The following is a 16,822-nucleotide window of genomic DNA, read 5'->3' as shown; positions in this document are numbered from 1 at the left end:
AAAAAAAAATTTGATTTTCATGGTATAAAATTGATTTTTACATATTTTGTTGCTCTAGAACTGATTTTAACTCGAAATTAATTAGGATTTATAACTTTTGAGTATAAATGTGATTTTTACATTGAAATTTATCGGTTTATTATTGAGTTGATGATAACTCATGACCTATAATATATTATCCAAATTTCTCACATCACTAGACCAAACCTACCAGCTTACATTAAAATTTATTGTGCAACAATCTCTTTTACATAAATATATCCATACATAAACCACTTTTAACATAATTGTCTTTTATACTCGACTTACTTTTAATTGAAATTAATTTTTCAAAATTAGTTCATTCATGAAACCAAACATTCACTTCTCAATAAATTTTTGAAGATTATGTTGAGAACTCTTCCAAGACTATGTTTGCTAGTATTATTAATCAATGGTGATATTCCACAATAACATTATTCAATATTACAAGGTGACTTTAATGCCCTTGAAGAGGGATGGGGTCTTGGTCATTTAGGATACATAATAGTGCCAAATAGAGCTTACATATGACATTTATTTTACTTGTATAAAATAAGAAAAACAAATCAACAAGATAGGGAAAGGTCAGGGAATTATCTCTCTCACTCTCTCTCTATACTTCATTCTGGATTTTTGTTTTCTTCTTTATGCATTTATTAATTATTTGAAATCTCTTTTTGGGGTGAAACCTCTATTATTATCTCTACCATGCAAGGTGAAAAAAACTATAAACAGCAATCACCTTTATTATATATTTATTAATTTTTTAAAAAAATTTATTTTCAGAAAAATGACATTCCTGTAATCCAGTATTCAGCCGCGAAAAAAGTAAAGTCTGACAAAGTATTATTCCTATCAAGTATCGAACTCGAGTTTTCCTAAACAATTCATCCGAACTTTTTAATCCAGCCCGATGTAGTCCGAAACCCGTACGAGCAGACCCGAAATGGGCCAAAGCCTATTTTGTCAGCTCTAGTTATAAGGGAAACTCATTATTCACCTGATACACCTGAGTTAAATAATTTTTGTTAATTTATATAAAGATAAAAAGGTACAATTAAAGCTTTTTGAATATAATGTACATTGAAACAGTCACGAGAGTGACTTTATAACTTAAATCTAAAAGAATAAGTTTGCTTTGTCACACACTTTTCTCAGCCAAACAACATATAAAACAACGAAGCTGAATACTCTGCAACAACAGCATAAATATTCTGTGCACATAATCAATGATACAAAGCCAAATCCATTTCCTTAAGAGAATATCATACAGATTGTTTTTGAATTCATCTCAATACAAACAACACTACTAATTAATTTTTTTTAACTATGGTCACTCTTACATATACAACCTTATAGTACTATAGTAAATATATTAGTACTAGCTAGTAACTATGAAATATTAAAATGAATTAATTAAATATAATCTTATATGTGTTAGTATCATGTTAGAATATAAACAAATGTTAATTTCTTTTTTTTTTTTAAACGTTTAATATCTTCTCTCCTATTTAACGATATAAATTCTAAAAGGACCAAACTTACGTACAGTTCCATATACACAGTTTTTATTGTACTAGTTACATGGGGTAGTTATATTTATTTAAAAACAATTTTCTTTTTCTTTTTTTAATTAAAAAATATAAATAACTACCTTTTTGTGAGAGGAACAGGAAAAACTGCATCTAAAGAAATACATATAAGTTTTGTCCATTCTAAAATACCTCTAATTTTTTTCTTAAGAAACTATTTTTTTTTACCGAAAGATGCTTATAGCATTTCATTAATTTGTTAGTTATAGAGAATAATTTAGATAATGGACTTAATTACTTACTTAAACTATTTTGACTGAAGACTTAATTAATTTGTTATTGAGATTGCATAATTAAATAAGACCAGATGCATAATTTAGGGAAATTTGATATATACTTCATTATCAAGTGAGGATACCTTGAGAGAATGATGAAGCATGCTAGCTACACACTTACTACATTTCTAATTCTCACATAATAATAATAATAATTATTACAATAATAATGATAATATCAAACAAATTAGACCCAAATTGCAATTGAATTTTTATGGTCTCAAAAACCTAATAAACTAGGACATTACAATTTGCAAGGTCTTTTTTCTTCTTCTTTCAATTTTCAAGCCATAAATTATTAAATAAATGGCGAAAATTAAAATAGCTCAGGAGGGATAGACAAGGAAAGAGAGAATGAGTTGGGTGGTAAAAGGGAAAAATCGAGAAGAAACTCTACATCGATAAATTTCGATATAGTGTCTTCCACAAAAGCAAAAACAAAGAAAACAGGCTCAGAGTGAGGTCTTACAAGGTCAAGAAAAGGTCTTACAAGGTCAAGAAGACGCAAGTAAAGAAGATTAAAAAAAAAAAAACTAAAAATAATTAAAAAAAATTAAAAGGGGAAGAAGAAAAAAAGCTCAGATAGGATAGCACCCTTGATTAGAATGAATCTGTTGCTACTGATTTTGAACAAGTGTCAGCTACAATTTCAGAGCCACCAATGTCTTCTTCTTTTTTGTCATAGAATCTCAAAGGGTTGACCATGGTGTTGATGATGAACTTGTTGCTGCTGCTGCTACTAGTACTCATCACATGCATGAAATGGTCCTTATTGGGACCTGTATCATATGAATCATACTCTTAATTAGTGATTGCAGAGAATGAAAGAAGAAATGGCAGGAGCAGTAGCCAGCTTTAGATTAAATTAAATTAAATCAATTAATTTTTTTTATAAAGTATAGATTATAAAAAAAGAACATTAAACAATACATGAGCATATATAGCATATATATAAATAAATATAAATTAAATTCTATATTATTATAAGTTATAGCATAAAGTAAAATTGAAGATATAGAAAAAGCTTCTTTTTTTTACTGCTTATAGAAAAAGCTAGTAATAAAGATATGACTTTAACATTAATTAAGCATATGAAAAAGGTTGAACATAACTGTTTGAGCTAAGACTATATGATAATAAAGTGAAATGATTATGGAGATTTATTTCCACATTGAACAATATACTAGTACCTTTGACAAACTTGTCTTTTGGTTTCATCTTTGAGACCCTTTTTTCTCCCTCACTTCTCTATTTTAAGAGGGTGAAAGAGACTAAGAAAGAGGGGGAGAGAGAGTGAGAGAGAGGCAGAGAAAGATTTTTATTATGGTAAAGATAGGAGGGGAGGGAACATTTGCAGATGTTTATAAGGAGGAAAAAGGGAAAGATGAGAGTATGAGGAGGCTAGTGGGCTTTCCCAATGGACTTGATGGGGACAGGTCCAAGGCCCAAAAAGATCTAAATGACCTTATAATTGTGGGAGGTAATTTTGCCGTCCTATCGGTTACTCAAATACTAAATAGTGGTCGACATTTTTTTCTAAAACTTCTGATTTTATAACATCCCCTACTTCAGTAGCGAATGTGTAAAACTAGGACGCACGAGTAATCAGTAGAATGACAAAAATAATTTCATATAATTATAGTATTTTGTTTCCCTTATTTTATTATACTCACGAAAATAGTTATCTCATTTTGAATATTCTGCCCTTTTATGAAAAGGTCAAAAGAATATGAAGGGAAATCAAATTAAGGCATAATAACTATGTTGCATATCACATTATCAAAAAAAAAAAAAACGTTATAAAAAATAACTATGCTGCATATCAAAGAAGCCATATAAAATGTATCCTAATAAAATATATTAAATAAAACAAAACAAAATAAAATGGATATAAAAAAAAATAAAAAATTGCGAGACTAGACCAAAATCTAAGGTGTAAAAATTTCTTTGTCTCATTAAAAACCTTATAAAAGCCTTACAAAGCAAAATCCAATGAGATAAAAAAATTATGAAGAAAAAAAGAGTGCAGAGATAGAACAATGATTCAAACCTAAAAAACAAAATCAACAAAACTTATATAAAGGTAAACTTAGTCTATTTTGATTGAAATTATTTCAAATAAAGCTAAGTTATTCCACCAAGTGAAGCTACAAAACCAATGTTGGCTATTTTATCAGCGCGACAATTCTCTTCTCTAAAAATGTGAGTGAATTTAAAATGTATTTGAGAAAGAAGATGCATGCAATTCCTCCGTATGTTATGAAGAGTCCAAGGAATAATGTGATGTTGCTTGAAAGCAAGGTAACAAGTTGTGAATCAGTTTCAAGTCAAAGATGAAGCCAACCATTATCAAAAGCAATTTCAATGGCCAAAATAGCTTCCATTAATTTAGCGTGGAGAGCAAAGGAAACACCGGTATGAAAGCATAATAACAACCTAAAAAATTAGTGTGATAGTGTCTGAACACACCACCGCATTCTCTATTTTCAAGACTCCCATGAACAACCCATCTGAATTGCATTTAGTCCAAGAAATTAAAAGAGGATTTCACAAGGTCTCCTTGATTTTTTTTTATTTTTTTTTTGTGTGTTAACCCTCCGGTTCCTAGGAGAATAGGGACTAGTAATCTGGAGTTCGGCCGCGAGGTAAGTAAAGTTTGGTCAATAAATTGTTCCACCTGGGAATCGAACCCAGGTTCTCCTGAATGATCTAATCTTTGGTGAATCTCATTAACCGCTGGAGCTCAATGACTTTGTTTCTCTTTCATTTTAAAAGTCTTATGAGGATGAATTTTCACATTAAAAACTTTAAGAATCACAAATTCTGCCATTTAAGTGCAACAAAAATGTTGGTATAATTTTCACTGAGGGAAACATTAGAAATAATAAAGTTGAGCCCACAAATCCTGGCTCAACTTGTAAAAATGCCGAAATTGCTAGTATTGGACATCATTATCGGAGTTCGAACCTCGGTCACTCCATTTTTGTGTGTGTGAGTTTTCGATAACTTTATCATTTCGTCTATCAACAAAAAAAGAAATTAATAATAAAGTTGATAATAGGGATAATAATTATCAAACTTTACATACCTCGCCGTGATAAATCCTCAATTACAGGAATCTCTTTATAGAAATAAGAGGATTAAAACAAAAACAAAATAAAAATAGAATGAAGGAAAATATTATCTGTATAATATTCGATGTGTAATATTCGATGTGAGTAAGAGTGAATCAATACAATAAATATTAACCACAAAGTTTTTAATTAGTGTGTGTTGTTTGTGTTGGTGTTGCAGTGTATGATGTCCGTACAAATATTGAAGGACAAAAGGGTCTTGAGCCTTTGTGTAGGCCTGCATGTATGTGGCTCCCAAGAAGCAGTGTTGCTCGTGTGCTTTCCCAGAACTTCCAAGTTTCTGCCTTCAAGTTGAAACCAAGCACAGAAGATTTACTACTTCTATACAAATCTTTGAATCACTTTTCTATTTGGACTCACTTCAATGTGAAAATGATTACATATAATTGACATTTTTTTATTATATATTTTTTTATTTTTTTGAAGAATTTTACACCACTCCTATTAAAAATCCATTGTTTTGCTACATTCGTCCACTTTCGTAATTGTATTTTAATATTGATATTGATATTGATGATATCAATGTTTTATAAGAGTTTCCAATGAAATTACATTGTTTTAATTGCTATATTATGAAAGATAATTACGGGTGCATGAAAGGTAGAGAAACAACAAACAACCCAGGTAAATTTTTATATGTAGCAAAATTAAACCTTCGAAAAATTACATCATAGACTTAGGCGATACAACGTTGCTATACATGACTTTTTTCAGAAAGTCTACAGCCTCTAGTGCAAATGGTATAAAAACATGTTGATTGTCAAAAAACGTTTTTTTTTTTTTTTTTGTCATTTTGCTTGAAGCAGCTTTGAAGGTTGTTCATCCAACAATAAAATCTCAAACCCCTAGTCCCCCAAGTGGAGAAACTTTAGTCAAATCTACACAAGCATGTTTCCCTCCTATTTCATCTATACACCAGAGCATCCGCTAGCCGAAGTGTTGATCTCCCTTCTTGTTGGTCGGTCAAGAAGTTCTCTGTGCTACTTTCTTCACAGGAATTCTGGCACGCCTAAAAATATTGAAAAACACATCTCTAACCAGGTCATATTTGAAGCCTGAAAACTCTCTACAGTGAACTACATGCACCCCAAAAGTATCTAAGCATGGCTTACGGCAAACAGAGCAAACCTCATTTTAAGAAATAACGGAATTATATTTTAAAATTGTATTTTAAAATTGGCTATATAATAATTCAGAAAAATGGAGGACTCATTACATTGGTGATATATACTTATTAACAACATTTAAAGAACCACAATGATTAGTCTTTTCAAACATCTTTCTCTAGCCGGCCCTATTTTCTTTTTCTCTGAGTTTCTTCTTCCTCTACTAGTTAGGGGTGATTTTAGGTCATATTTGGCCTAAAATCACCCCTCTTCACCTTTTTTCTTGTTGTTTTCAATCTAAATAAGTGATTTTTCACATAGATTAAGTTTTTTAGTTGTTTTTCTTTTTTATTTGTGTGATATCGTCGTCTGAGTGCGGCGTTTGTGTTGATCGTCGTCTTGGTACGACGTTGTTGAATTCTCCGTCTTGTTACGGTGTTCGTTTAGTTCATATTTGAAAGATCATCTTCAATCAATTGCAGATTCAATCAATGATTTGGGCATCAACGTTGCAGATCCGGAAGCATGGATATTTCGGTGACTTTAGTTTTATCATATTATTATTTGTAGGCATTTTGCCGTTGTATGCTATTAACACGGATGCTGTGAGTTTGTTCGCAGATTCATCCTTTTTGTTTTTAGCGATGTTGAATTTGTATTTGCATCTGATGTACTATATCAATTATTGGAATGAATGAATATCGTTATCTTTTTAGTCAAAAAAAAAAAAAACAACATTTAAACTACGTACATGTCGTTCATTTTTGTAATTACAAATTTAAAGCAAAATTTAAATTAATTAACTATATAATTTTGTATATACCTATTTTCTATATATTTATAGATGATTTTCTTTAACATTTTTAACTTATTATAGGAGAGGATTTACATTTTTTAAGAACAAATACTTTATGGGATAGGTATTAAAATCCAAATAGAAAAAACAACCCACACAAAAAAGTAAAAGAATACAACATATAATTGAAGTCAAAAAGAAATAAACCACTCAACCACAACCGTTTTTTTATAATCATAAAGAATCGACACACTACTCATAAAAAATACTAGTTGCTCCGAGAACGACCTATTAATAAAACCACTCAATCACATACTAAGGGATTGTTACACCAATCAAGAAAAGTTATATTATTATTGCTTCCAAAATGACCTATTAACCAAAACTAAGCAATATGAATAATTTGTTCCATTAAAGAAAGAACATTGACATGGTCTCCTCTAAATAAGATGTTATTGCGCTTGCGCCAAATGCTACACGTTGTTGCCAACCACGTTAGATGACGAATCTTCTTGCTATTTTTTCCTTTGAGTAAGTCTCCAAATAAATTAAAATAATTGGATACATCAGTAAATGGTAAGAACTTTAACCGCATCCATTTGAATATATTCTTCCATACTCTCGATCAGTATTAAAAATGTATTAATCATAATCATTTATTAATTATTATCATCTACAAAAACCCTCTTTCTAAAAATGTAAAATATCTCTGTTTTTTTCTCTACTCTCCTCTCATAAAGTCCTCTTCTCCCCTACCCATCGATAGTTGATTAAGTGGTGATTGACGCTGGACTTGATAGGGAAGACGGTTGAAAGGAGGCTGAAACCACTTGATGTCAGAACTAATCTCTGAATCAGATTAAACGGCCTAATAGGTGGGATACTATGGTGATTGAAAACTAAAAAATAAATAAAAGTGCTCCTCTCCTCTCTAAACTCTCAAACAAAATCTTAACCTTCTTACCCCAACCACCAAACCATTTTTATATCTTAAAGGTATATAATCTAGACAATATTCTAGTCATAGTACACACTTCACAACTTTGAGTTTAACAACCTTGCGTGCAAAATTAAGCTATAATTGAACACTAATTTTCCAACTAATTAGCACAAAGATCAAGTGTGTAATGATATTCATAATAACCAAAGAACAAAGTGGTTGGTTTGAATATGACCCATGTGGATATCATTAAACTTGGTCGACTAAATACTATAAGTTTGATAAAATGTAATATTCCATAAGAAAAAGACATTTGAATTTGAATCCACTAATGATTCCTCAAATTGATTTTATAAAGATCATACTATCAGATATGTATATATGGAATCAAATTAAGACTATAGTCAGCCACTGTGTACCATGCATCTGGTTAAGATACGACAGTTTAGATTTTAAGACAGTTTTTATTTTGGTACAATCCTATGACCTAAAACTATTGACCGCATAACTATACACCTACCTTTGAATTTATTGACCGATGTGGGGTATCTTAACACATTCCATCGCGTTCAATGCCATGAGCTTGAAGCGCGGATATAAATGGTGGATAACCCAGTCAAAACTGGATAGCAGGCCCAACGAATTGTAGAGAGACGCTGATACCATATTAGAATTGAGTATTGAGCTTAACTCAACCCTATAAAACCGGCTTTTAAGACGATGATTGCTGTCATTTATAAACACATGTAGTTGAATTTGAAGTTTTTGTTGGAAGGCACTGCTTGGTGGTATACGTAAACATGGGAACTCACTTAGAACTCAAGTTACACCAAATGAGTTAATTACCCCTAAAAGAGGGAACAAAAGAACGTGAATTTGCGCAAAATGATGGGTGAAGGGAACAAGGAATCTTTGGTAACCGAAAGAAAATATGCTAAACTATAGGTGATACTTCTAAATACTTGTGGAGAAAAAAAGTAGGGTAAATTTTTTAACTATATGATGCTTATGGGAAATCTTACTACCAACCATCACACACAGTCTTCAATGTTATATGGTCAAACAAATTATACAAAATTCACACCTTCCCCAATTCATTGGCTTGCTAACAACATAATTAAATATTGTATGAAGTTAATTTTTTGTATCTTTGATCTCACTCTCATAAACTACCTATTGTACCTAACAAACTATCTAAGAATCGAAGTATGAAACTTGGGATTGAATAAACAAGTTAGTTATTAGATTTAAGTGTTTAATGAGTTTCCAATAAAATTAAATTGTTTTGGAAAATTCGAAATTTAAATTTTGGTTTAAACAATGATTAATCAGTCATTAATTATCTATCAATCTCAGCCGAACGTCTAGATAAGCCTTTTTTCCTCTAAGTTTCCAACATTGAGTCATTGATTTAACCTCGTTTCGTCCTCGGTGAACAATCTAAGCAAAGGGATTTTAGGTTAATCTTCTTATAAAAGTCTTATATTGGATGTAATATAACTTAAAAATATGTTTATAAATGGTGAGAGGTCTTCACTTTACAAATAAATATTGTTCTTAAAGGATTTAATTATTTTTTTTACAAACCTAGTTTATTTTTGTCTTGTAAGGATTTAATTAAACTTAACCCAAATTGTAAAACTCAAGTGAACCGAAAAACCTAAAACTGTATAAATAATCCATAATCTCATAATAGGATCAACTTTAACCTTACAAAACCAATTTATAAGGTAAAAATTAACCTCAATTATAAACATATTTTTAAATGATCCAACCAAATTTGGATAAACTTAGCACGTTAATATAAATAGTGGATAATCCGTTAATAAAAAATGTGATAACAAATGGTCAACAAATTTTAAAAAAAAAAATGTTACCATTTAAGAATTTTGAGTTAGATCTATCTTAGAAATGAGTATTGGGCACCTGATAACAAGTGGTCCAGCGGATCATGAAAAGACTCTGATACCATCTTAGAAATGAGTATTGGGCCTAACTCATCCTTACAAAATCGGCTTGTACGTTAAGGATTGCCTCTAGTATATAAACACTTAGCCAGGCCATCTCTCAACCGATGTGGGACTCTTAACAATCTAATTAACTCAATTTTATAAAATCTGCTTATAAATATAAATTCATGACTAACTTGTCAATTGTATATGGAGTGAGTCCTATTGCTCTTGGTGGTAGCAGTAAATTAATTAATTGTACAGGAAATTGTAGGTGCTTGTTTACTTATAATGGATAATGGATTGACCAAAAGTCTTTGTACCCCATATTTGAGTCCAAGTGTCCCCACACACAGCTTCCCTTTTGCTCTCTCTATTAAGGTCCACTACTGCTTTGGCTGGCCTTATAAGCCTGCAAAGGGTTCAGTTCTCCTTTTTCCTGTTCTACCGCATTCACCATGTAATCACAATCCACTTCTGATGATCAATGCTAGCCTTTTATATTCTATTCCGTGACCATACCAATATTATTTGATATCCCACCATACATTTCATTTCATTAATTAATAATGTTGACAGAAGAGAAGTAGATCAAGTTACTTCATCAGTAAGGATGAGGTGTATTGTGAACTAATTAATGATTAAAACGTGAAGTTAAAGTCATTTGTGTAATTGCTCTTAATTCATTAATCTAATATAGTACTTCCCCCTCATAGTATTATCAAAGCCGGTTTGACTTGATGCAGAACAATAATTGAGTGGTGTAGGACCATGGGGTCCAACTCTGGTATCTCGAGTCTGATATGACTTGATATGGAGAGCAATAAGTGAGTGGTGTTAGATCATGGAGTCCAACTCTGGTGTCATAGCCCGGTTTGACTTGATGGGGAGCGATAAGAGAATGGTGTTGAAAAAAGTGAGTGATGTTATCTATACTATATATAAAGATGATACATGAATTTTGGTGTAGACTTTTCATAATACCAACAATACCCTTGATTTTGTTTAGTAGCAACAAAAATCTTTTATTAACAAACTCACCAAAACATATAGACACATCTTTTTTTTAGCAAGCAAAAATCTTTTATTAACAAACATATCATAACATAAGACATTTTTTTTTGACATAAGTTAGACACAGGCGCCAACCTGGCCCGCTAGTATAGAGATAACTAGTGTGAGTTAAATCATACATTGATTGAAATGATTGAAAGAGTTGAGATTGAGTTGTTAGTAAATAGCTAAAGAAGAAAAATAAGCACAATCACAACTGTTGTCTAAACCAACAACTAAAGAATATAACTTTGAAACTCTACGATCGGGGATATGAATTGTGACTGTTGTCTAAATCAACATCCAAAGAATTAACGTCTCTACGCGCACCGACGTCCCGTGCTTATGCACGCGTATGTACCTAGTTACTATGTAAGTTTTTTTACAACGTATAGATTTTTCTGCCCAATACTCAACCACACTCTCACGTAAACAGATATTTAAACAATACTTAGTGTAACTCTTCTCTTACAAATATATGCTTTGGTTGTCCTTATAAGCCTGCAAAGGGTCCTCTATGAAGTCAAATATATGCTTGAAGTATTAGTGACTGATGCATCTAAAAACAAAAAATCTATGTCCAATATATATAGTTTTGGTCTCTTCCTTGTTTTAGTGTGAGACTTCTCTATTAGTTAATTTTTAATCTTCTTTATATAAGAAACTAAACAATGTAAGACTTCACAATCAACCTAAACATTAACAACATTTATTATTTAATAGTCGATATTTGTTATCCTGCTGGTTAGACTGATCAATTCAATAAACTGCTATTTATCGGAAGAAAAAACAGTCGCTATTTATTTTTAACCACTAAATTAACTGATAAAAAAACTGATAAAAAAAGTATTCATTAGTTTTAAAATTTTATAAAAATGTTGTGAAATTGATCTACTATAAGAACTTTTGATTTTATGGTTGTTTGTAGTTTGAAATCAATTCTTTCAATGAGTTATTAAGTGAGATAAGCAACTTAGAGTAACTCTTACCTATAATTTAATCCGCTTCAATTTTAATTTTTTTCGGTCTTATTAATCCGCTTCAATTTTATGACATGTATTTATAAAAGATATAAGATCTAATTTGTATAAACATTCCTCTAAACTTTAAATTTTATATATATGTCCCGTCAAAAAAAAATTATATATATGTATCTAATCAAATTTCACTTTATGAATTTTATGTATATGTAAAAAAAAAGGGTCTTGTTAACATGTGCCCTAAGGGCACATGTTAAGATATACCAAAATAGAAATTCATCATTTAATAATACAAGAAATTTAATGCTTCAAAAGTCAAAATACACAAATTAGCATTTAATAATTTCTATTTTTACTTCCTTAACATGTGCCTTAAGGGCACAAGTTAACATTCTCCAAAAAAAAATCATAATATTCGTGGATAGAAATTCATCTTACATAAATATGCACTTAGGACCCCAAATTTTTTTGTCAGTGAATGTGTCCTGTAAGTTAGGGATTTAAAGGTCAAAATGAGGATGATAGTAATTCTGCAACTACAAGACAGCTTTGGAAATGTCAGTCACGCACACACATGACACATGAATGTAAGTTATGTGACAAAATTGGGGGATAAGTAAAAGTGAAAAAAAAGGTTGTAAAGCAAGTTTGAGGACAAAATGTTGGTACTAATAATTAATCATAAGGCTGAAAATATTACAGCCTTTGAGAATTTTTGGTTTTCAGTATCTATCTGGATTTATTTTCAATTGATGAATTGAAATTTTGTAGCAAAAGGATTGGTTGTGAATAATAATGAAATAATTATAAGAATTCAGGTACTGGATTGTACTATACGTGTCACATGGTGCTATTGTAGCAAACTTTTTTTTTTACGGAAGCTATTGTAGCACCTATATTCAATTATTATTTACAGTGGAAATTTGGATGAATTTATAATTATTGTACATTGAAAAATAGTTCAGGGCTATAGGGTAAAATAAATAGCAATATATGAGCAATGATAACTCAACACACAAAAATCGACATCGTAGTAACACCGTATTTTGTGGTGGGGTGATTAGAGGTAGTGAAGGTGAATGGCTAGGTGGCTATGCTAAGAAAAATTAGTATATAGAGTGCTTATTTAGCGGAGATTTTGGATGTGTATATGAGTGGTTGCTTTTAGTTCGAAGGATGGAATTTCGAATTGTAGAGATCAACATGGACTCTAAGGTCGTAGTGGAGGCAGTGAAAGGAAAGCATGGTGAAAGTTTGGTTGGTTGAGCTTTGGTTAGGAGGATTCGCCGGCTAGTTGAGCATGATTCGGAAGTGGTAATGTATCATGCATGTATATCGTGAGATAATCAATGTGTGGATGCACTTGTAAACATTGGGTGTGATATGAATATTGATGTTTTGGAAATCATTGTCCTTTGTGTAATATCTTTGACTTGTCCGAAAATCCAACTTGCTCCAATAAGCAAATAGAATTGGATTTTGCTTCATTGATGGTGGTTTCATGGTAAAATTAGGCGGTGTTAGTGGCCAAAATAGAGGAGAGATTGCGTGCTTATAAAAATATTAGGTTAGGGTTGGCAAAATTGGTCTAACCTACCGACCTGACTCGTTTGACGGAGAGATTACGATTGGGAGGAGACTGAAATCACTTGATGTTAGACTGACCCGAACCAGATTAGACGGTCCAGTGGCCGCCGGTGGTGAAATTTTTTTAAAAAAAAGTTGTGTCCTTGGCTCCGCATGTGCAAGATGGACCATTTTTGTTTTGGAGGGTTTATTTTCTCTGTTTCTGACTCCTCACAAGTCGCAATTTAGGGACCTCTGCATCTCATAGTAACATTATTCATATACGATACGATTGTTCAAATTATATATAAGCCAATTAAACCAATCAATGACATGCAGTAGTATTGTATGTACATATTGAATAATGCCAACACGTTGTTAATACGGTTTGGCAATATTTGTTATCTTAGGACCACTAATTGTCCTTTTTATTCTCTTTTCACCTTCTATTTTCCACTAAACTTTAGCTATCTTCAGATTGCATAAGCCAAATTTCAGAGCCTACACACGTGTTTTAAGTATCTTCAATATTGTATCAACAAAAAAATAAAGTTTCTTCAATATTAATTTTTGTCGTGATATGTCAGGTGTGTTAAAATCTCACATTAGATGAAAGAATTAAGGATGAACAACATATAAATAAGATGTCAGGAGTAATAGTTAGCGTTCAAACTCTTAACTTAATATGCTGATCCAATCTAGTAATACTCTCCCATAGTCCAACAAAGATATCAGAACTCCGAGAGATTGCTTGTATTGGTCACGGTTAAGGTTTTATGGTAAAGATGTAATAAAGTTTAAATTTACTTGATAGATATACGTCCACCCCAAGTTTTTGGCTTCCAAATTTTGTGTTTGTTTGTTTCTCTCACATTTGCAAACTAGAAACATAAAATAAAGGTTTAAATAGAGTTTTAATTCCTTAAATTTTCAATTGTTTGATTTTGTCTCTCTAAATTTCAATTGTTTTATTTTAGACACGGAAGTTTACTCTCTTTTTTTTGGTCAAGTTGATTAGCAATTAAAATTTCACCTTGTAAAATAAATAAATGTGATTAACAGGTTCTCTTGTCCAAAAAAAGAAAAAGAATAGTCGGGTTTCCAACCCCATTCTCTGCAACAATATGCACTATTTCTAAGTTATACTCACGGGAACACACTACATTTACTCTATTTTACATTTATAGTAGTCTTCAATAACATATAAGTATAAATTTGCTGATGTGGCATAAAAAATCCAATGATGTGGCATAAAAAAATTCTTTGTAAATGGATAAAGAAGTGTCACATGATGCTCTCTCCTCCCATTATTAAAGAAATAAAAAGAAAAAATAGGAATGGTTTTGATAATAGCTTTGATTGATTTAAAAGACAAAATTAGAAAACCTAGTAATGTGACCTTACGAAACTAACATAGAAACAAAAGACAACGGTGGTTGTTCATGGCAAAGGTATGGTCGGTCAACAGATACTCTTCTCAAATATGTATCAAAAATAGGATTTGCAAGATATATATTCACAATAAAGTTGTAACTACTATTTTCTTAACATAGTACTAATATTTTGCGTAAAAAAAAAAAAAAAACATAGTACTAATTTTTAATTTATATCTCTTATTTTTGTTAGAACTTGAATGAGAGAATTAGGGAAATTAACTATGAAAAGAATGAGGGAAATTGAGAGAGTAAAATGGAGAATTATTATTGATCAATGATATGTTGAAATTACAATGACTAATGTGCTTATATACACATTCAATCTAACTAACTATGGTTACTATAACCATAAGTAATCTAACTAACTCACAAGGTAGTTACTTACAACACAAGTAACTAACTAACTAACTTCTAAACTTGAATTAATACTTCAATACTCCACCTTAATTCAAGTTCTCCATGCTGAATAGCTTGAGCATTTTCCTCATGTCTTTGAACTTGTCCATCTTCAATGACTTAGTGAGCACATCAGCTATCTGATTCTCTGTATTGCAGTAGCTAAGCTTGATCCTCCCTTTAGTGACTTGGTCTCTCAAAAAATGAAACTTAGTTTCAATATGCTTGCTTCTCCCATGAGCTATGGGATTCTTGGCCAGGTTTATGGCTGATTTGTTGTCAACCATAAGCTCTACTCCATCTTCAACATCTATTTTAATTTCCTGCAGCAGAGGTTGCAACCATATGCCTTAACAGGCTGCATTGCAGGCAGATATGTATTCAGCTTCACAAGTTGACAATGCTACTACATTTTGCTTTTTAGAGCTCCATGAAATAGGGCAATCAAATAGTGTGAATACATATCCCATAGTACTTTCCTTTCTACTTTGTCACCTGACCAATCAAAGTCACTATATCCAATTAGCTTGCCTTTCTTTCCATCTGAATTTGGATCTAGTATGCCATACTCCATTGTGCCTTGCAAGTACCTCAATATTCTCTTCACTGCTTGCATATGAGATAATTTAGGTGTTTGCATAAACCTACTACTATCTCTACATTGTGACAAATATCAGGCCTTGAATTGCAGGCATATCTCAAACTTCCAACCATATGCTTATACAATGTGTTATTGACATTGCTGCCTTCATCATCATTACTTAAGCTTGAAGCAGTTTCCATTGGTGTGTTGGCTGGGTTGCAATTCATCATGTTGAATCTTTTCAATATGTCTGAGACATACTTTCTTTGGTGAATCAACATTCCCTCTTTAGTTTTAGTGAATTCCAATCCAATGAAGTATTTTAGGCCTCCCAGATTAGTCATTTCAAACTCTGAGCTCAACTGACTTGTCAATCTTTCAATTTCTCTATTGTCACTGCCAGTTATCAGTAAATCCTCCACATATAAACAAACTATGCAGAGTTTACTCTGAATTGATATATTCCATGTTCAACTGTGCACTTTGAATATCCAATTTTGTTGAGAAATTAATCTATCCTCATATTCCAAGCTCTAGGTGTCTGTCTCAAGCCATATAATGCTTTATTCAGCTTCAATACATGATCCTCCTTTCCCTTAACTGTGAAGCCTTGAGGTTGTTCAACATATACTTCCTCCTCAAGTTTGCCATTGTGAAATGCAAACTTGACATCAAGTTGAACATCTCTCATCTCAAGTGATTAGTTATTGCTACCACTAATCTTACAGTTTCAATTCTTGCCACTGGTGCAAAAATTTCCGTGAAATCAATTACATGCTTCTGGAGGAATCCTTTTGCTACCAATCGTGCTTTATACTTTGCTATAGTTCCATCAGGCAAATGTTTGAGCTTGTAAATCCATTTGACTGCAATTGGTTTCTTACTAGTAGGCAATTGAGTTATACTCCATGTTTCATTCTTCTCAATTAAAGCAATTTCTTCTTTCATTGCTTATCTCCACTCTTCATGTTTTGAAGCTTCAGCATATGTCAAGG

At 31.6% G+C, this 16,822-nt stretch overlaps 1 long non-coding RNA gene across 1 annotated transcript; it reads right to left on the bottom strand.

Moving 5' to 3' along the window:
* Positions 1-2,027: 2,027 nt before the first annotated feature.
* Positions 2,028-3,336, bottom strand: LOC123884984. Its single transcript, XR_006801038.1, has 2 exons — positions 3,079-3,336; positions 2,028-2,667 (listed from the first exon to the last, which is right to left on the bottom strand). It is a non-coding gene; the product is annotated as an uncharacterized LOC123884984 (long non-coding RNA).
* Between the last annotated feature and the right edge of the window lie 13,486 nt (positions 3,337-16,822).

Source organism: Trifolium pratense, linkage group LG5 (genome assembly GCF_020283565.1).
Source record: "Trifolium pratense cultivar HEN17-A07 linkage group LG5, ARS_RC_1.1, whole genome shotgun sequence".
Lineage (NCBI taxonomy): Eukaryota > Viridiplantae > Streptophyta > Magnoliopsida > Fabales > Fabaceae > Trifolium > Trifolium pratense.
This window is presented reverse-complemented; position numbering and strand designations above follow the sequence as displayed.